Genomic DNA, 23413 nt, shown 5'->3' with positions numbered 1-23413 from the left:
GCTAAAGTGCATGCAAAGTTTCCTTCCCATTGTTAGGATGTCTTGCAAAAGGGAGGAACACTTCAGGAACTGCTTGACAACCAGATTGAACATGTGTGCCATGCAGGGCACATGGCAAAGGCTTCCTTCTCGCAGTGCAGACAAGATGTTCTTCCCGTTGTCGGTCACCATTGTTCCCATTTCCAGTTTTCGTGGACTAAGCCATGATTCGATTTCTTGATGAATGACTTTTAGCAGTTCCTCCCCTGTGTGACTCTGTTTGCCAAGGCAAACCATGTGAAGAACAGTGTGACACCACAGTGCACTGCACACATGGTATGCTGGAGGGTCACTGAGATTTGTCCATGCAGTGGAGGCTGAGGACATTGTTACGCCGAGCGCTCCAGGTCCCTGCTCCTCCCCGGAGCGCTCGCGGCGTTCTTCTTTCTGCAGCTCCCCGGTCAGACCCGCTGACCGGGAGCGCTGCACTGTCATTCACGATGGGGATGCGATTCGCATAGCGGGACGCGCCCGCTCGCGAATCGCATCTCAAGCCACTTACCCGTCCCGGTCCCTGGCTGTCATGTTCTGGCGCACGCGGCTCCGCTCTCTAGGGCGCGCACGCGCCAGCTCTCTAAGTTTTAAAGGGCCAGTGCACCAGTGATTAGTGCCTGGCCCAATCAGTCTAATTAGCTTCCACCTGCTCCCTGTCCATATAACCTCACTTCCCCTTCCCTTCCTTGCCGGATCTTGTTGCCTTGTGCCAGAGAAAGCGTTTAGTGTTGTCCAAAGCCTGTGTTCCAGACCTTCTGCTATTGTTATTGACTACGAACCTTGCCCCCTGCCCCCGACCTTCTGCTACGTCTGACCTTGCCTCTGCCTAGTCCTTCTGTCCCACGCCTTCTCAGTAGTCAGCGAGGTTGAGCCGTTGCCGGTGGATACGACCTGGTTGCTACTGCCGCAGCAAGACCATCCCGCTTTGCGGCGGGCTCTGGTAAAAACCAGTAGCAACCTAGAACCGGTCCACCGATACGGTCCACGCCAATCCCTCGCTGACACAGAGGATCCACATCCAGCTAGCCGAATCCTAACAGTAGATCCGGCCATGGATCCCGCTGAGGTGCCGCTGCCAAGTCTCGCTGACCTATCCACGGTGGTCGCTCAGCAATCGCAGCAAATTGCCTTACAAGGACAGCAGCTGTCGCAGTTCACCGCCACGTTACAGCAACTTCTGCCACTGCTACAGCAGCAACCATCTCCTCCGCCAGCTCCTGCACCTCCTCCGCAGCGAGTGGCCGCTCCTAGCCTCCGCTTGTCCCTGCCGGACAAATTTGATGGGGACTCTAGACTCTGCCGTGGCTTCCTGTCTCAATGTTCCCTACATATGGAGATGTTGTCGGACCAATTTCCTACAGAACGGTCTAAGGTGGCGTTCGTAGTGAGTCTTCTGTCTGGAAAGGCCTTGTCTTGGGCCACACCGCTCTGGGACCGCAATGATCCTGCCACAGCCACAGTCCAGTCCTTCTTCGCTGAAGTCCGCAGTGTCTTCGAGGAACCAGCCCAAGCTTCTTCTGCCGAGACTGCCCTGCTGAACCTGGTCCAGGGTAATTCTTCAGTAGGCGAGTACGCCATCCAATTTCGTACTCTCGCCTCCGAATTATCTTGGAATAACGAGGCCCTCTGCGCGACCTTTAAAAAGGCCTATCAAGTAACATCAAGGATGTGCTGGCCGCACAAGAGATTCCTGCCAACCTGCAAGAACTTATCCATTTGGCCATCCGCATTGACATGCGTTTTTCTGAAAGACATCAGGAGCTCCGCCAGGAAAAAGACCTTGATCTCTGGGCACCTCTCTCACAATATCCTTTGCAATCTACCCCTGTGCCTCCCGCCGAGGAGGCTATGCAAGTGGATCGGTCTCGCCTGACCCATGAAGAGAGGACTCGCCGTAGGGAAAAAAATTTATGTCTGTACTGCGCTAGTACCGAACATTTGTTGGTGGATTGCCCTATTCGTCCTCCACATCTGGGAAACGCACGCACGCACCCAGCTCACGTGGGTGTGACGTCTCTTGGTACGAAGTCTGCTTCTCCACGTCTCACTGTGCCTGTACGGATTTCTCCTTCTGCCAACTCCTTCTCAGCCGTGGCCTTCTTGGACTCTGGTTCTTCTGGACATTTTATTCTGACCTCTTTGGTGAATAGCTTCTGCATCCCGGTGACCCGTCTCGTCAAGCCGCTCTACATTTCTTCGGTCAACGGAGTGAAGTTGGACTGCACTGTGCATTACCGCACAGAGCCCTTGCTTATGAGCATTGGACTGCATCACAAGAAAATTGAATTTTTCGTCCTGCCCAATTGCACCTCTGAAGTCCTCCTCAGTCTGCCATGGCTCCAGCATCATTCTCCCACCCTTGACTGGACCACCGGGGAGATCAAGAATTGGGGTCCTGCTTGCCGCAAGAAATGCCTCACGTCTGCTCCCAGTCCCGTCTGTCGGGCCTCAGTGTCTCTTCCTGTGCCTGGTCTCCCCAAGGCCTATCAGGACTGTGCAGTGCCTCCTCATAGCCCCCGTCCTGGTGATACTCTGCCCTGTGACAAGCTTCACCCTCTGCCCCCCCTCCCCATTCCCACTTCTTCTAGATTACCGGCCGCTGATGTAGCTACCCAGGACTTTTTTTTGTTCCAGAAGGAAACTCAAGAGGCGCCCCCTATGTTCTCTTCTCAGTTAAAGGGACAAGGAGACAAAGAGAGGGGGAGACCTAAGGGGGGGGGCGTACTGTTACGCCGAGCGCTCCGGGTCCCTGCTCCTCCCCGGAGCGCTCGCGGCGTTCTTCTTTCTGCAGCGCCCTGGTCAGACCCGCTGACCGGGAGCGCTGCACTGTCATTCACGATGGGGATGTGATTCACATAGCGGGACACGCCAGCTCGCGAATCGCATCTCAAGCCACTTACCCGTCCCGGTCCCCGGCTGTCATGTTCTGGCGCGCGCCAGCTCTCCAAGATTTAAAGGGCCAGTGCACCAGTGATTGGTGCCTGGCCTAATCAGTCTAATTAGCTTCCACCTGCTCCCTCTCCATATAACCTCACTTCCCCTTCCCTTCCTTGCCGGATCTTGTTGCCTTGTGCCAGAGAAAGCGTTTAGTGTTGTCCAAAGCCTGTGTTCCAGACCTTCTGCTTTTGTTATTGACTACAAACCTTGCCGCCTGCCCCCGACCTTCTGCTACGTCTGACCTTGTCTCTGCCTAGTCCTTCTGTCCCATGCCTTCTCAGCAGTCAGCGAGGTTGAGCCGTTGCCGGTGGACACGACCTGGTTGCTACCGTCGCAGCAAGACCATCCCGCTTTGCGGCGGGCTCTGGTGAAAACCAGTAGCAACCTAGAACCGGTCCACCGACACGGTCCACGCCAATCCCTCGCTGACACAGAGAATCCACATCCAGCTATCCGAATCCTAACAGACATGGTGTAGGATGAGGAGTCAGAGCTGCAGACTGTCACATGACCAACAGTCTGAGAGTGTGGAGGCGGAAGCGGCGTGACCTGTCCAAGTTGGTGTTGTGGCTGTGCAGGAACCACATTCGCCCAGTAAGCCATAAAATACATGTTACAGCTCCACACGTCGGCCCTGCCATGAACTTTGGTACACACAACAAAAGGCTCAAGTACTGGCCCACCTTCTGTTCCAAAAAATTGTGCAGGGCTGGTACTGCCTTTTTCGCAAAGAAATGATGGCTTGGGACTCTCCACCTCGGCTTGGCACAAGCCATCAGTTCTCTAAAAGGTGCAGAGTAAACCATTTGAAAAGGGAGGGACTATACCAGCAACTTGGACAGGAGCACATTCAGCTTCTGCACCGTTGGATGAGTGAGCACATACTGTTGTTGTTACGCCGAGCGCTCCGGGTCCCCGCTCCTCCCCGGAGCGCTCGCTACACTCTCCTCACTGCAGCGCTCCGGTCAGTTCCACTGACCCGGGGCGCTGCGATACCGCCTCCAGCCGGGATGCGATTCGCGATGCGGGTAGCGCCCGCTCGTGATGCGCACCCCGGCTCCCGTACCTGACTCGCTCTCCGTCAGTCCTGTCCCGGCGCGCGCGGCCCCGCTCCCTAGGGCGCGCGCGCGCCGGGTCTTTGCGATTTAAAGGGCCACTGCGCCGCTGATTGGCGCAGTGGTTCCAATTAGTGTTATCACCTGTGCACTTCCCTATATCACCTCACTTCCCCTTCACTCCCTCGCCGGATCTTGTTGCCATCGTGCCAGTGAAAGCGTTTCCTTGTGTGTTCCTAGCCTGTGTTCCAGACCTCCTGCCGTTGCCCCTGACTACGATCCTTGCTGCCTGCCCCGACCTTCTGCTACGTCCGACCTTGCTTCTGTCTACTCCCTTGTACCGCGCCTATCTTCAGCAGCCAGAGAGGTTGAGCCGTTGCTAGTGGATACGACCTGGTCACTACCGCCGCAGCAAGACCATCCCGCTTCGCGGCGGGCTCTGGTGAAAACCAGTAGTGACTTAGAACCGATCCACTAGCACGGTCCACGCCAATCCCTCTCTGGCACAGAGGATCCACTACCTGCCAGCCGGCATCGTGACAGTAGATCCGGCCATGGATCCCGCTGAAGTTCCTCTGCCAGTTGTCGCTGACCTCACCACGGTGGTCGCCCAGCAGTCACAACAGATAGCGCAACAAGGCCAACAGCTGTCTCAACTGACCGTTATGCTACAACAGTTACTACCACAGCTCCAGCAATCATCTCCTCCGCCAGCTCCTGCACCTCCTCCGCAGCGAGTGGCCGCTTCTGGACTACGACTATCCTTGCCGGATAAATTTGATGGGGACTCTAAGTTTTGCCGTGGCTTTCTTTCCCAATGTTCATTGCACTTGGAGATGATGTCGGACCAGTTCCCCACTGAAAGGTCTAAGGTGGCTTTCGTAGTCAGCCTTCTGTCTGGAAAAGCCCTGTCTTGGGCCACACCGCTCTGGGACCGCAATGACCCCGTCACTGCCTCTGTACACTCCTTCTTCTCGGAAATTCGAAGTGTCTTTGAGGAACCTGCCCGAGCCTCTTCTGCTGAGACTGCCCTGTTGAACCTGGTCCAGGGTAATTCTTCCGTTGGCGAGTATGCCGTACAATTCCGTACTCTTGCTTCAGAATTATCCTGGAATAATGAGGCACTCTGCGCGACCTTTAAAAAAGGCCTATCCAGCAACATTAAAGATGTTCTGGCCGCACGAGAAATCCCTGCTAATCTACATGAACTCATTCACCTAGCCACTCGCATTGACATGCGTTTTTCCGAAAGGCGTCAGGAGCTCCGCCAGGATATGGACTCTGTTCGCACGAGGCGTTTCTTCTCCCCGGCTCCTCTCTCCTCTGGTCCCCTGCAATCTGTTCCTGTGCCTCCCGCCGTGGAGGCTATGCAGGTCGACCGGTCTCGCCTGACACCTCAAGAGAGGACACGACGCCGCATGGAGAATCTCTGCCTGTACTGTGCTAGTACCGAACACTTCCTGAAGGATTGTCCTATCCGTCCTCCCCGCCTGGAAAGACGTACGCTGACTCCGCACAAAGATGAGACAGTCCTTGATGTCTACTCTGCTTCTCCACGTCTTACTGTGCCTGTGCGGATGTCTGCCTCTGCCTTCTCCTTCTCTGCTGTGGCCTTCTTGGACTCCGGATCTGCAGGAAATTTTATTTTGGCCTCTCTCGTCAACAGGTTCAACATCCCGGTGACCAGTCTCGCCAGACCCCTCTACATCAATTGTGTAAACAATGAAAGATTGGACTGTACCATACGTTTCCGCACGGAGCCCCTTCTAATGTGCATCGGATCTCATCACGAGAGGATTGAACTTTTGGTCCTCCCCAATTGCACTTCTGAAATTCTCCTTGGACTTCCCTGGCTTCAACTCCATTCCCCAACCCTGGATTGGTCCACTGGGGAGATCAGGAGTTGGGGGCCCTCTTGTTCCAAGGACTGCCTAAAACCGGTTCCCAGTAACCCTTGCCGTGACTCTGTGGTTCCTCCTGTAACCGGTCTCCCTAAGGCCTATATGGACTTTGCGGACGTTTTTTGCAAAAAACAAGCTGAGACTCTACCTCCTCACAGGCCTTATGATTGTCCTATTGACCTCCTCCCGGGCACTACTCCACCCCGGGGCAGAATCTATCCTCTGTCCGTCCCAGAGACTCTTGCCATGTCTGAATACGTCCAGGAAAATTTAAAAAAGGGTTTTATCCGTAAATCCTCCTCTCCTGCCGGAGCCGGATTTTTCTTTGTGTCCAAAAAAGATGGCTCTCTACGTCCTTGCATTGACTACCGCGGTCTTAATAAAATCACGGTTAAGAACCGCTACCCCCTACCCCTCATCTCTGAACTCTTTGATCGCCTCCAAGGTGCCCACATTTTTACCAAACTGGACTTAAGAGGTGCTTATGATCTCATCCGCATCAGAGAGGGGGATGAATGGAAAACGGCATTTAACACCAGAGATGGACACTTTGAGTATCTGGTCATGCCCTTTGGCCTGTGCAACGCCCCTGCCGTCTTCCAAGACTTTGTTAATGAAATTTTTCGTGACCTCCTATACTCCTGTGTTGTTGTATATCTGGACGATATCCTGATTTTTTCTGCCAATCTAGAAGAACACCGCCAGCATGTCCGTATGGTTCTTCAGAGACTTCGTGACAATCAACTCTATGCCAAAATAGAGAAATGTCTGTTTGAATGCCAATCTCTTCCTTTCCTAGGATACTTGGTCTCTGCCCAGGGACTACAAATGGATCCAGACAAACTCTCTGCCGTCTTAGATTGGCCACGCCCCTCCGGACTCCGTGCCATCCAACGTTTTTTGGGGTTCGCCAATTATTACAGGCAATTTATTCCACATTTTTCTACCGTTGTGGCTCCTATTGTGGCTTTAACCAAAAAAAATGCCGATCCCAAGTCTTGGCCTCCTCAAGCGGAAGACGCCTTTAAACGGCCCAAGTCTGCCTTTTCTTTGGCTCCCGTGCTCTCCAGACCTGACCCATCTAAACCCTTCCTATTGGAGGTTGATGCCTCCTCAGTGGGAGCTGGAGCTGTCCTTCTACAAAAAAACTCTTCCGGGCATGCTGTTACTTGTGGTTTTTTTTCTAGGACCTTCTCTCCGGCGGAGAGGAACTACTCCATCGGGGATCGAGAGCTTCTAGCCATTAAATTAGCACTTGAGGAATGGAGGCATCTGCTGGAGGGATCAAGATTTCCAGTTATTATTTACACCGATCACAAGAACCTCTCCTACCTCCAGTCTGCCCAACGGCTGAATCCTCGTCAGGCCAGGTGGTCTCTGTTCTTTGCCCGATTTAATTTTGAAATTCACTTTCGGCCTGCCGATAAGAACATTAGGGCCGATGCTCTCTCTCGTTCCTCAGATGCTTCTGAAGTTGAACTCTCTCCTCAACACATCATTCCTCCTGACTGCCTGATTTCCACTTCTCCAGCCTCCATCAGGCAAACTCCTCCAGGAAAGACCTTTGTTTCTCCACGCCAACGCCTCGGAATCCTCAAATGGGGTCACTCCTCCCATCTCGCAGGTCATGCGGGCATCAAGAAATCTGTGCAACTCATCTCTCGCTTCTATTGGTGGCCGACTCTAGAGACTGATGTGGTGGACTTTGTGCGAGCCTGCACTATCTGTGCCCGGGATAAGACTCCTCGCCAGAAGCCCGCTGGTTTTCTTCATCCTCTGCCTGTCCCCGAACAGCCTTGGTCTCTGATTGGTATGGATTTTATTACAGACTTACCCCCATCCCATGGCAACACTGTTATTTGGGTGGTCGTTGATCGATTCTCCAAAATGGCACATTTCATCCCTCTTCCTGGTCTTCCTTCAGCGCCTCAGTTGGCTAAACAATTTTTTGTACACATTTTTCGTCTTCACGGGTTGCCTACGCAGATCGTCTCGGATAGAGGCGTCCAATTCGTGTCTAAATTCTGGAGGGCTCTCTGTAAACAACTCAAGATTAAATTAAATTTTTCTTCTGCATATCATCCTCAATCCAATGGACAAGTAGAAAGAATTAACCAGGTCTTGGGTGATTATTTACGACATTTTGTTTCCTCCCGCCAGGATGACTGGGCAGATCTTCTACCTTGGGCCGAATTCTCGTATAATTTCAGAGTCTCTGAATCTTCCTCCAAATCCCCATTTTTCGTGGTGTACGGCCGTCACCCTCTTCCTCCCCTCCCTACCCCCTTGCCCTCTGGTCTGCCCGCTGTGGATGAAATTTCTCGTGATCTTTCCATCATATGGAGAGAGACCCAAAATTCTCTCTTACAGGCTTCTTCACGCATGAAGAAATTCGCGGATAAGAAAAGAAGAGCTCCTCCCATTTTTTCCCCTGGAGACAAGGTATGGCTCTCCGCTAAATATGTCCGCTTCCGTGTCCCTAGCTATAAGTTGGGACCACGCTATCTTGGTCCTTTCAAAATTTTGCGCCAGATTAATCCTGTCTCTTACAAACTTCTTCTTCCCCCTTCTCTTCGTATTCCTAATGCCTTTCACGTTTCTCTTCTTAAACCACTTATCATTAACCGTTTCTCTCCCAAATCTGTTCCTCCCACTCCTGTCTCCGGCTCCTCGGACATCTTCTCCGTCAAAGAGATTTTAGCATCAAAAAAGGTCAGAGGGAAAACCTTCTTTTTAGTGGATTGGGAGGGTTGTGGTCCAGAAGAGAGGTCCTGGGAACCTGAGGACAATATCCTGGACAAAAGTCTGGTCCTCAGGTTCTCAGGCTCCAAGAAGAGGGGGAGACCCAAGGGGGGGGTACTGTTACGCCGAGCGCTCCGGGTCCCCGCTCCTCCCCGGAGCGCTCGCTACACTCTCCTCACTGCAGCGCTCCGGTCAGTTCCACTGACCCGGGGCGCTGCGATACCGCCTCCAGCCGGGATGCGATTCGCGATGTGGGTAGCGCCCGCTCGCGATGCGCACCCCGGCTCCCGTACCTGACTCGCTCTCCGTCAGTCCTGTCCCGGCGCGCGCGGCCCCGCTCCCTAGGGCGCGCGCGCGCCGGGTCTTTGCGATTTAAAGGGCCACTGCGCCGCTGATTGGCGCAGTGGTTCCAATTAGTGTTATCACCTGTGCACTTCCCTATATCACCTCACTTCCCCTTCACTCCCTCGCCGGATCTTGTTGCCATCGTGCCAGTGAAAGCGTTTCCTTGTGTGTTCCTAGCCTGTGTTCCAGACCTCCTGCCGTTGCCCCTGACTACGATCCTTGCTGCCTGCCCCGACCTTCTGCTACGTCCGACCTTGCTTCTGTCTACTCCCTTGTACCGCGCCTATCTTCAGCAGCCAGAGAGGTTGAGCCGTTGCTAGTGGATACGACCTGGTCACTACCGCCGCAGCAAGACCATCCCGCTTTGCGGCGGGCTCTGGTGAAAACCAGTAGTGACTTAGAACCGATCCACTAGCACGGTCCACGCCAATCCCTCTCTGGCACAGAGGATCCACTACCTGCCAGCCGGCATCGTGACAGTTGTCTTTTGGATATGGCTTTGCCAATGGATTTCTGGTGGAATGACTGACTTGAAGTAGGAGGAGCAGGAGCATCTGGAGCGACAGAAGATGGGTATGACAGACAGCCCCCTTCATCTGAGGTAGTGAAGCCTTGGCTGGCTTAAACAGGGAGTGGTGGGCCACTGGGTGATGCAGCAGGCTCTACTACCACATCGGAGCCACGGTTCTCAAAGGCCGCATTATGGTGATGCTGCATATGTTGATGCAGGGCCGTGGTGCCAACATTGGAACCCTGGCCACACTTCACCTTCTGCCAACACATCTTGCATGTGGCCATGTTAACCTACTCCGGATGGTTGATGAAAAACTGCCACATCGCCGAGTAGCTGATTTTCCCACCAACAGTCCGCACTGATTGACTGATACTGCCGCCAGGTCCAGAAACCCCTGTTCCACTACCTCCCGGGAAGGTAGGCTGCCGCCAAGCATGTGGTCTACCCCAGACACGTTTGGCCCCAGACTTTCCACTTATGCCACCATACTGACTACCAACCATGCTACCCCCTTGCTGGCTCAGCTGCTGCCACCCGGGCAACCTGCAACCCTCTTCTCCTGATGATGATGAAGCCCCTTCTGCACTTGGCTCCCTAGTGCGATTGGCTTTATCATCATTGAGTTGTGTCTGCACCACCTCCCACGCCACTCTCCTCATCACTACTTGCCTGCCTAGTGGAGGAAGCGGCGGATGTCTAGGCCCTTAGGACTATAACAAGAGCAAAACGGTACATCCCTTAGATGTACGTACGTGGTATGCACTAATGAGGGGAGTACAATAAACTCCACTATGCTTAAAACAGTATTTGTCTACAACACCAGCAGGTCTGTACTTTTGGCTCTCCTTTCACAGTAACTCGGCCCTTAAGACTTTAACAGGAACAAAATGGTACACCACTTAGATGTACGTACGTGGTATGCACTTATGAGGGGAGTACAATATGCTCCAGTACGCTTAAAATGGTATTTGACTCCAACAGCAGCAGGTGTGTACATTTTGCTAGCCTTTCACAGTAACTAGGCTTTTAGGACTATAACAGGAACAAAATGGTACATAGATGAATGTACATGGTATGCACTTATGAGAAGAGTACAATACGCTCCACTACGCTTAAAACAGTATTTGTCTAGAACAGCAGCAGGTGTGTACTTTTGGCTGGCCTTTCACAGTACCTAGGCATTTAAAACTTTAACAGGAACAAAATGTTACACCACCTATGTACGCCCAGGTTACACTTGTTAGAGGAAATACGCTCTACTACGCACCCTGTATTAGGCACTAATAGCAGGTGATTATGGCTTTTAGTGCTCTGCTCACCTTAACTGGCTGGCTAATATTAGCTTTTCAGTTATTGTACACGCCAGTGCTTCAGCACACAGTCTCTGTATACTACACCCAAAATTACACTTTCTCTCTCAATCTCTCTTGCTTCCTGATCAGTGCTTCTAGGCTGGATTTGGGCTTGAGGTGAATCGCTGCTGTAAAAATGCTTTTATGTGCAACACACACTGCTCTCTGTTCCTCTCTCTCTCTGCAATAGAACACTGTAGGGACTGGCCGCAAGATGGTTGCCGATTTCATAGGGCTGTGACATCACAGGGGTGGCTGGCTGTTGATAGGCTGCATGCTGCATGTGATTCAGGGTCATCCCACCTATCCGTGTTCCCACCTTCCCAGCATTCCTTGCCCCATGTCCTGACATGTGGAGCCACCATCTTAGATGCCCTGGAGCCTGGACTGCACTAAATGGGGTTTAATGAAGCGAAATTTTGCAATCGAATCGTTGCGATATTCAGATTTGTTGCAATGCGACTTTTACCTGAAATTCATAAGGAATTTGGATTCGTCAGAATTGATTCACTCATCCTTATTTGCATATATGTTACTGGGCCACTTTGTGAGATCCAGGCATATCCTGAGCACACTCCACAGGTGTGGATACTGGACCAGTAGAGGAAGTGGCTTTTCCAAATCTGTTTTCTTGTGGATTGATACACCAACTGGGCTCTGGGGTGTTAGTGGAGAGTCTGGAAGATTTGTGTGAATCCTGTACAGTATGAATTCATCTTATTACTGTTATTTATCCTGAATTGTAGTGACACCAATTTTTTTTTTTAGCATTATATAGGAGTTGGACATTGTACAGAAAATATTCCTATTCTATGTATAGACATCTGGGTCAAACTATTTATAGTGTATTAAGAACATACTTAATAAAACTGCAAACTAGAAAAGGCTACAATCAGGACAAAGCTTGGTGTGTTTAATATGGAAAAACATCAACTGTTTGTTCTAACGCATTTACTGGCAAAAATAAATAAATAAATGATGCACCAAAAATGAGTTTTTGGAATTGAATGAAACTTTATATAAGTGAATGTAATGTTGATATATATAAGTGATTACAAAATTAGCGAGATAATACATTTAATGGGAAAACTACAATTAGAAGGAGGCTATAGTACCCTGTTGGACCACCTCCTACCTGGATACAAGATGAAATACGGTTGGTTGACATGGAGGCATATATGTTGTGTGGGGCATCCTGCAGCACATTTTCCCGCAGATGCAGCCGGAACTGTTGGTCCCATACACCTTTCTAGTGTGCAGAAGTTGACTCACCATAAATTCTCAATTGGTTATAAATTTGGTGACCAAGAAGGCAAAAATGACTGTATCTTGCTGAAAATGTCAGTTGGAAGTCCTGTCATGAGAGGTGACACGTGGCTACATGAGCTGCTAGTGTTCCTCATATCACTACTATGGATGACTAACTTAAGTATGCAATTGATCCTGAGATCATCATAGCTGCAGTTTAGGCAGTGTGTCGCTTCCCAGCAAAAAAATAAATAAATTGTAAGAGCTATTGTGCTTGTCAGCAGATCAAATAATCCTCTTTACTTGATGGTCTGTCTGGGCCATTCAGAGCTTGCTTTCCATAATGACTGCTCCCAACGCCCTATAAAAACTTGGTCAGAATGGCGTAGATGGCAGGCAATTTTGTCAAAACAGCCATCATGCTTCTCTCTGTCTCTCTGTCTTCTAGTGCATTGTATAGGCATGTTTAGCAGTAAACAATTTCTCAAAAAGAGGTACACTTCACAAAAATAACCTCTGAGAGCTTTTTATAGGGCAGCAGGGGAAGCACCTTTATGCCTTCATGTAGCAAAACCCAGTGTAACCAGAACACACCTGTAATCATTTACATATCTGTCTGAGAAATAACTGTTTGCCATGTTTTCCAGCAAGCCAATATTTCTGAGTGTATATTTTTTGTCAATGAATGTAGCTCTATTACATGGATGACACAACTTTTAAAGAGGCCCAGTTGTTACATTATATTACTCGTTTGTATCAACTATTGTATAGGCAATGTAAACTATATGGCTGGTGAGTATGCAATGATCAGTTTTAGAGATTAGACAATAGATGTCACAAATCATATTAAGATGAGTTTCACACAAAAAAATTATTCATTAGAATTTGGGAGAACTGGGCCAGCGATGCGGCACAAATTGCAGATTTCACTAAATACTTCTGCTTTACCTGTTGCACCCAGCCCAGTTGCTAAGTGTTCTATGCAGGTTCGGGACTCCTGCCTATGACAAGAGTCCCTGCCCCGTACATACAGTGGGAAAAAAAATGTTTAGTCAGCCACCAATTGTGCAAGTTCTCCCACTTAAAATAGATGACAGAGGCCTGTAATTTTCATCATAGGTATATCTCAACTATGAGAGACATAATGAGAAAAAAAAATCACATTGTCTAATTTTTAAAGAATTTATTTGCAAATTATGGTGGAAAATAAGTATTTGGTCACCTACAAACAAGCAAGATTTCTGGCTCTCACAGACCTGTAACTTTTTCTTTTAGAGTCTCCTCTGTCCTCCACTCGTTACCTGTATTGATGGCACCTGTTTGAACTTTTGATCAGTATAAAAGACACCTGTCCACAACCTCAAACAGTCACACTCCAAACTTCACCATGGCCAAGACCAATCAGCTGTTGAAGGACACCAGAAACAAAATTGTAGACCTGCCCCAGGCTTGGAAGACTGAATCTGCAATAGGCAAGCAGCTTGGTGTAAAGAAATCAACTGTGAGATTAATTATTAGAAAATGGAAGACATACAAGACCACTGATAATCTCCCTCAATCTGGGTCTCCACGCAAGATCTCAACCCGTGGTGTCAAAATGAACACAAGAACTGTGAGCAAAAAAACACGGGGGGACCTAGTGAATGACCTGCAGAGAGCTGAGACAAAGTAACAAAGGCTACCATCAGTAACACACTACATCACCAGGGACTCAAATCATGCAGTGCCGGATGTGTCCCCCTACCTAAGCCAGTACATGCCTGGGCCCATCAGAAGTTTGCTAGAGAGCATTTGGATGATCCAGAAGAGTATTGGGAGAATGTCATTTTGTCAGATGACACCAAAGTAGAACTTTTTGGTAAAAACTCAACTCATTGTGTTTGGAGGAGAAAGAATGCTGAGTTGCATCCATAGAACACCATACCTACTGTGAAGCATGGGGGTGGAAACATCATGCTTTGGGGCTGTTTTTCTGCTAAGGGGCCAGACGTACCTTAAAGGAAAGAATGATTGGGACCATGTATCGTGGGAGATTCTGAGTGAAAACCTCCTTCCATTAGCAAGGGCATTGAAGATGAAACGTGGTTGGGTCTTTCAGCATGACAAAGATCCCAAACACACCACCCGGGCAACAAAGGAGGAGCTTCATAAGAAGCATTTCAAGGTCCTGGAGTGGCTAGCCAGTCTCTAGATTTCAATCCCATAGAAAACCTTTGGAGGGAGTTGAAAGTCTGTGTTGCCCAGCCACAGCCCCAAAACATCACTGCTCTAGAGGAGATCTGCATGAAGGAATGGGCCAAAATACCAGCAACAGTGTGTGAAAACTTTGAGAAGACTTTCAGAAAACATTTGACCTTTGTCATTACCAACAAAGGGTATATAACAAAGTATTGAGATGAACTATTGTTATTGACCAAATACATATTTTCCACCATAATTTACAAATAAATTCTTTAAAAATCAGACAATGTCATTTTATGGATTTTGAGGTATACCTATGATGAAAATTACAGGCCTCTATCATCTTTTTAGGGGGAGAACTTGCACAATTGGTGCCTGACTAAATCCTTTTTTTCCCCACTGTACTTTGAGTGGGCAGTAGCTTGATAATTGGGGCACTTCCAAATCTAAAATAGGATTCCAATGCGAAACGCATCTGACAGGTTTGCTAAATCGGACCTGAAATCTTGGGAGATTAACTCATCTCAAATCTTTACATTTAGCATAATCCTCCCTAATGTATCCTTGTTTAAGTGGCAAGTTTGTGAAATACATGTGTTTTGTGGATGCCATAACCATAGTTATTTTGCAATTATATTGCAATTGATCACATCACTTAAGGCGGGTTCACACCACATTTTTGCAATACAGTTCCCATATCAGGTTTTTGGATGAAAAATGGATTCCTCAAAACCAGACTAAACTGTATCAAAACGTGTGTACAAATTTTAACCCGTAAACGGTTGAAAACCGGATACGGTTTGAAAAATGATGTCCGGTTGCATCTGTGTTTTAAGAAAAAACATATACGTTTTTAACTTTTCACTCCATTATGAATAGAGTTTCACTTGTTTGATAGAAATTCCAAGAAAGAACTTTCGGTGTGCACTGCGCATGTGCAAAGTCAAAAAACCGTATGATGCAAACCGGATGGAACCGTATGCACATACAGTTCTGTACGATTCCCATTGACTCCCATGTTAAAAAAAAAACGTATGGGGTTCTCATACGGTTTCTAACCCGGACCAAATACCGTGGTAGGCTACGGTTTTGGGTACAGGAAAAAAAAACTGACAAAACCGTACTAAATGCAAAACGGACACAACCAGATGCATCATTTGGCATACTGTTTTCAATACGGTTCCATACGGTTTTCAAATTGAAGACCTATACGGGAACTATATTGCAAAAAAATGTTATTGAGTTTCTAAATTTAACTTTCTAATTTAACTTTTCTTAATTTTTGTACATAAGTAAGTCATATATGTGTTAAAAGCTTAAAAAAGGTTTTCATTTTTACTCATATTAGTAACATAAAATTGAGCTTTAAAGAATAATGTTTAACTTGGAGGGAGAATACCACCTTGTTATAATTACCTTACTTGGTTCTAAAATGGGGCTAGATCTGTCTTTGTGAAAGAGAAAATATACATATAAATTTTGTTACCTCCTAAGACATTATTTTGTCAGATTGAATTTAAACAATGGTCTAATTTGGAGGCCTTCAGTATTTTAGCTGAAATAAGTAATCCCTTTATGGTAGAAAAAGTTGAAATCTGGAATTTATCCAACCATTTTCATTTTCCCATCATTTCAAGATACGGTCATTTTGCTTGTGGCCAACATTATATACATTCTTTGGCCACTTTGGGTTTACGTTACCAGATCCTCTCTGTGGTTAAAGTAGTTGTGTTTCTTAGCTTGAGTGGTATCATTTTCTACTTGAAATAGACTGACAAAACTAAAACCTACAAGACTTGACCACAATTCTTGACATGCGCAGAATGTATATATTATAAGTGAGCCAAGCGGACTGCTCATTGCAAAATTGCAATAAAAAGGCATGAGTTCGACACTTACAGTTCCTTGGCTATTTCATATGGAAAGTCTAAGAGTACTCTAAATGTTTAAATTTTTTTCTGAAAATAAATCTTGTCAGGACTATTTCATATTACTAGTAAAGTCTTAGGGTATTTGACACAGAAATAAATATTGTCATGTTGTATTTACAGCCATATGTTAATCCATAAATGGCAAAAAAAAAAGTCTGCAAATAATTTTTTTTTTTTTTTTTGCGTATTTGGCTGAAAAAAATAAAGCCATACATAAAATACAGTCATATTTTTCATGGTGTCTAAACATGCCCTCAAAATGGACAACTCCACATGAATGTAAAATCTGTGTATAATCTCATTGGATTTGCCAAACGATGATTCTCTCTCAGGCATCTAAATAATGTAAACAATGCAATAGTATAATAGTAATAATAATTATACTAATATATTAATATTAAATGAGATTAAAAAAAATACAAAAATAGGCTGCTTTTTTCCCCAGGAAATACTTTACTATTCCTTGAGCTGCATATGGTATTGCAGGTTAGTGCCATACAAGAGAATACCCTACACCCAATGAAATAGAGAGGAACCATTTCTGGAAAAACACAGATCCTTTTGCCACAGACATTCAATCCCTATACCTTCTACTTCAGGAAAATGATGCAAGATGTGTTGTCACATGTGTAAAATTATAAATGTTTCTAACAAATGTAAAATTTCTACTGAGTTGATTCCTCTGGATCAACTCAGTAGGGACTCATTAGGAATATAGGTTGAACTTGATACTTTTTAAGTATTAAAGGGGTACTCCGGTGAAAAACATTTTTTATTTATTTATTTAAATAAACTGGTGCCAGAAAGTTAAACAGATTTGTAAATTACTTCTATAAAAAAAAATCTTAACCCTTCCCGTACTTATCAGCTGCTGTATGCTCCACTCTAATTTGTTTTACGTCTGACCACAGTGCTCTCTGCTGACTCAGGAACTGTCAGGAGCAAGATAGCTTTGCCATGGGGATTGTACTCACCCCTTTAATAAATAGCAAATCAAGTAATTATAAAAAAAACATGGGACATTTTCTGAAGTTATTCAAAATCCATAAAAGAATGGTAACACATTGACCTTTAACACATGGTAGACATTTGGATTCCATGTTGCTCCTATGTGATACTGTGAGTGCCTCTGTAATAATATTAATAATTATTTCTAGCACCAATAAATTCTGCAGCACTTTACAATTTGAGGGTATACATAAAGATTAATATGAGGCATTACTATATTACACACTGAATAATCAAACAAGGAGAGTGAGGACCTTCAGTTGAGAGCTTACAAATTATATAATTCAGAATCTATATCAAATTGGAGTCATGCATTGGTACAATCTATGTCAGAAGACTGGGGTTTACCTATTACAGCGTCATAAAAATAAATTCTTATACTAAACAATTATATGGCATGAGGCATAAAATCATGGCAAAGTAGATCTAGCAAAAGACATACAGTGGGACAAAAAAGTATTTAGTCAGCCACCATTGCGCTACCTCAACTATGAGAGACATAATGAGAAAAAAAAATCCATAAAATCACATTGTCTGATTTTTAAAGAATTTATTTGCAAATTATGGTGTAAATTAAGTATATGGTCAATAACAAAATACTTTCTTATACACCCTTTGTTGGCAATGACAGAGGTCAAACGTTTTCTGTAAGTCTTCACAAGGTTTTCACACACTGTTGCTGGTATTTTGGCCCATTCCTCCATGCAGATCTCCACTAGAGCAGTGATGTTCTAGAGGTTTTCACTCAAAATCTCACGATACATGGCCCCATTCATTCTTTCCTTTACACCGATCAGTCATCCTGGTCCCTTAGCAGAAAAACAGCCCCAAAGCATGATGTTTCCACCCCCATGCTTCACAGTAGGTATAGTGTTCTTTGGATGCAACTCAGCATTCTATCTCCTCCAAACACAACGAGTTGAGTTTTTACCAAGTTTACTTAAATTCTACTTTGGTTTCATCTGACCATATGACTTTCTCCCAATACTCTTCTGGATCATCCAAATGCTCTCTAGCAAACTTCAGATGGCCCCGGACATGTACTGGCTTAAGCAGGGGGACACATCTGGCACTGCATGATTTGAGTTACTGGCGGCGTAGTGTTTGTTACTGATGGTAGCCTTTGTTAATTTGGTCCCAGCTCTCTGCAGGTCATTCACTAGGTCCCCCCATGTGGTTCTGGGATTTTTGCTCACCATTCTTGTGATCATTTTGACACCACGGGGTGAGATCTTGTGTGGAGCCCCAGATCAGGGGAGATTATCAGTGGTCTTGTATGTCTTCAATCTTCTAATAATTGCCCCCACAGTTGATTTCTTCAAACCAAGCTGCTTGCCTATTATAGATTCAGTCTTTCCAGCCTGGTGCAGGTCTACAATTTTGTTTCTGGTGTCCTTTGACAGCTCTTTGGTCTTTGCCATAGTGGAATTTGGAGTGTGACTGTTTGGACAGGTATGTTTTATACTTATAACAATATCAAACAGGTGCCATTAAAAACATCTTTTTAAGTGGTAGAACTTGCACAATTGGTGGCTGACTAAATACTTTTTTGCCTCACTGTAAGATATAATGGGGTAAAAAAGCAATACCAGTAAATGCCTTTAAAAAAGATAGTTGCTGTTTCTGGGCAAACAAAGCAGTCTTTTTCCATTCTATATAGTTTAAGATAGTCAAAATACTGTGCATATGTCTCAGTGGATAACGGGAGGATAACGTTAGTCATAATGAATCATCAGCAACTTAGAATTGTATAAAACGCATCATTATAAAACACAAGAAGTAAACACATAAACACATCAGCATGCAAACAGCACCTGCAGAATTTAACAGAAATTGCCCATCTCTCATAACTCTGGAGATATCTATTCTGTTTCACAAAAAGTTGTCAGCAAAGTAAAATATGTAAAGATTAGAGCATACTTTAAGTCCTTAAGTTTTGACACATGCCACATAAAGTTCTGTCAGGTGCTCCTTAGCAACAGAATGCATACAAACTGGCTATGTAAGTAAAACCGAATGTCAACAAGTGATGTGTATTTTGTTGCTTTGAAAACACTGAAAGGCAGCTGACAAAATTATAACTGACATGTAAAAATGTCATCAAGACATAACCAAAAGAAACATAAACTGTGGTGCAAAATCATAGAAGTAACAGCTCTACAATTCACACTCCAAATACATACCTGTGCATGGACCCACCAGCAGCATTCCAAGTTTCAATGGTGAGTACATGGAAAGGATCGTCCAGCACCATTGTGTCAGGGTAAAAGGGCCTTCTTTATTAAAAACTTCCACAATCCAATAAAACAAGTAGCAAGAGAGCAGAGATACACTGGACGTGTTTCGAGTTTAGTCACCCTTAGTCATAGTGTGTTACATGCTGTGACTATGGGTGTCTAAACCCAAATTATGTCAAGTGTATATGTGCTCTCTTGCTACTTGTTCTATTGCATGGGGTAAGTATATAATAAAGAATACCATTTTACCCCTACATCGAGGTACTGGACGATTCTTTCCATTATTTCCTTTATGACAACAAATAAAATCATTGGTTTTATTTCCTAACCTTATTTTTAAGAACCACATCTCTCATTACTCCTCAGCTCCTGTAGTTTTTTCACATACATCACTTGCAGTGCATGACATGCGTGTTAATCTATGATAAACTGCTGTGCTATTGGGGGGCGGCGCACTAACTTTTTTTTAAATGTTGTACATATAATATGAAAAAAATCTAGCTGCCCTTAAATTATAAGTAACAATATGTCTTAATATTAAATTCAATGGAAGGTGTATCGAAAGTACAGTAGATGGCTTTCAACAGTTCTTTAAGCAGTTGTTAAACAATAACATAATAAAAGGATTTTGCACAGTTCCAAACATATTAATATCTTTTTTTTTCATTATAATATTTTTTTCCCTAAAATTACAAAATCTGTTGTACTTAGCTTCAACATTCCATCTGACAGTTGTGTACCAACCTAGTGACTTCCTCAGGACTTCCACACTCCTGAGGAAGTCACTCAGTGACGGAACGCGTGGGGCATCTTCGGACCCGAGCGTATGGGTGATATTTGCTCCTTCCTTTTGCAGGCCCTGCCTCCTATCTGACCTTATATTTTGCTGGTATCTCTTGCTCATTTGTTTACAATTGCATATTGCTTGGCACTTTATTTACAGAGATATTGTATGTCATTCTTTGATGTTCACTGTGACACCTTTGCATATAGGTATATCCTGTGCACTTCGCACATGTCACTTTGTGATATAGGTCAGACGGGGGCATAGTGTACTGCAATCAATTTATTGGTGGTAGGAGAGCCATACTTTGGCCCTGGTCCGGATGAGACATACACCATGTCTCATCTGTGTGGTGTGGCCCAATTTGGGCCTTTTTAAGTGTTTTTAATTATCTCTGTGTATCTTTTACATTATTATCAATATTTTTTGTCTTTTTGCTATGTTAATCATGTGCTCCTAATAAAGATTGTTACATTTGTATAAATTGAATACTTTTGGTGGGCTTCCATTTGTACATTATTTCTGGTTTTGTTGTCGTCTTGGCTTCATATAATGTTGGTTAAGCACCCAGTCTTATATACTATTGTCTAGCTGAGCCCCTTCCCTTTCTTTCTTGAACAGCTTTCTAAACAATACTCCTTTTGGAGCTGGAAACATGAGCATGAAACCTTCAGAGCATGGACTGGAGTTAAACTTTTGGGCAAAATCCTCCATATAGTGTGTGATCCCTGCACACTCGGTCTAAGTATGTTTCAGGTGATGGAACTTGTACCTGGAAGGACAGTGACTAGCTTGTAGCTGGCCTTCATTGAACAGGTTATAGGACAGGATTGGCCTGAAGTTAGCTAAATCTAGAAGTAACACTCTGGACTAGGTGTATGTCTGCCTAGCAGGAGCAAAGCTAGAGAACTGTTGCTCTGGCAAAAGCCAGAGAAACACTTACTAGTTGGGCACAACTAGTTTTAAGAGTGAATATTCACAATTCAAATGTTTATCGCGAATTTGGCATATTTGCAAATATGGCGAATATACCAATATATATTCCTAATTATAAATATTTGTAATTTTGTTTTCCCACAAAACACATCACGGTGATCTCATCCCTCCCTGCTTCCAGATTGTTGTCTAAAGAAGGCTCCTATACTATTAACTGTATCAGACTGTAGAGCAAATATTCGCAAATAAGAGAATATGCGAATATTCACAAATATCCTCATATTTGGGAATATGGTCACTAAAATTAGATAGGTAGATAGATAGTGACGATATTCGTGAATATGACATAACAATATTCAAAATGAAAACTCTCATAGACCCATTATCACTTCTGTATAGACCAAGAAAATTTGGAAATAGATAGATAGATGGATAGCTGGATAGATAGATAATATAGATAGGTAGATAGTTATCTGAATGCACATTCGTGCATGCGCATTTACGCAAAGCGAAAATAACCGCAAATATATCAATTATGACTTAGGACTGGTTAACATTAGTGATGAGCGGCATATGCCATATTCGAATTTGCGATATTTCGCAAATATATGGCCGAATATTCATCCTATATTCGGCCATATATTTGCAAAATATCGCAAATTTGAATATGGCATATGCCGCTCAGCACTAATGTTAACCAGTCCTAAGTCATATTTGGTTAGGTTAAGGAAAAAAAGGCAATACAGGTTTCGTGTTTAGTGCTAGGGATTCAGGTTTGGTATGTTTGATGTTATCATCATCAGGCCTTGTGTTGTGCAGTTTGTTTTACAAAACCTATTACTTACTGTGGGCCATGATGTGACCCCCTTTTTTTATAGTGAGGTGTATTATAAAGCTATTTTTCCTTTCAATGGGAAATATGAGGACATATAGAGCCAATGTGGAGCAGAACATGGAGTGAATATGGGTTAAAGGGGTATTCCAGGCAAAACCTTTTTTTATATATATATATCAACTGGCTCCGGAAAAGGTAAACAGATTTGTAAATTACTTCTATTAAAAAATCTTAATCCTTCCAATAGTTATTAGCTTCTGAAGTTTTCTGTCTAACTGCTCAATGATGATGTCACGTCCCGGGAGCTGTGCATGATGGGAGAATATCCCCATAGGAACTGCACAGCTCCCGGGACGTGAGTCCTCAGAGAGAAGTTAGACAGAAAACAACAACTCAACTTCAGAAGCTAATAACTATTGGAAGGATTAAGATTTTTTAATAGAAGTAATTTACAAATCTGTTTAACTTTCCAGAGCCAGTTGATATATAAAAAAAAGTTTTGGCCTGGAATACCCCTTTAGGGTATTTGATAATACCATGTGCATAATCCCTTAATATTACATAAGGAACAATATATGCATCTTTTTACTCCATCCCTAATATATGTGTGTTATGCTTATTAAGAACAGGTACATAACACATTAGATGTTCTGACTGTCTTGGCTATAGCATATAACATACACTGATTGAAGCTTTTATTTCCCCCCAAGCTCATCGTGCAGAGTCATCAAGGAATGTATACATTTCATGTCATCTAATGTCTGCCGACACTGACAAAGAGAATAATTCTATGCTACTAATGTGTTCCTCATTTTGCTAATGACATTCCCATCTGGCCCACAAAAGTACATATAGCAATAAAAGAATCCTGTCATTTCTTTCTCATTGACAGTACTTTCACTAGTGGCATAGAATATCAATATTCCCTTATTTCTTGATGTTATTTACATTGAAGTCTAGGAAATATTACTGGTTGCTTTCAGGTGGAATACAAACTATTAATTCTGGCTGACAAAGGCTGCTCTTTAATTAGGCAGGTTAGGCAGCTGCCTAAGGCCTTACACTCACTGGGCCTCACAGCCAGCTAACTTTCTACATAATAGAGCCACCTCTCCAGGAGACATATGCCGCCTGAGCTTGTCCCCCAGTAGGTGTTTTTGCGTGGCAGTCACAGCCTGCATGAAAAGAGGGACCCTCTCAGGAATCCAGGACACATGTCCCTGGGTCCTGAGCTAGAGTAGTTTTCAACTGTGTGTGCACCTTTAAGATGCACACACAATTGCTACGTGGGAAAAAAGGCTGCTGTGGACTTCTGGAGCAGCCAGAGTCTCTGTATCACGGTGCCTGAACTGGAAAAGAAAATAAGTGCTAAAT

Source organism: Hyla sarda, chromosome 1 (assembly GCF_029499605.1).
Source record: "Hyla sarda isolate aHylSar1 chromosome 1, aHylSar1.hap1, whole genome shotgun sequence".
Classification (NCBI taxonomy): Eukaryota; Metazoa; Chordata; class Amphibia; order Anura; family Hylidae; genus Hyla; species Hyla sarda.
Note: the sequence above shows the minus strand (reverse complement) of the source record.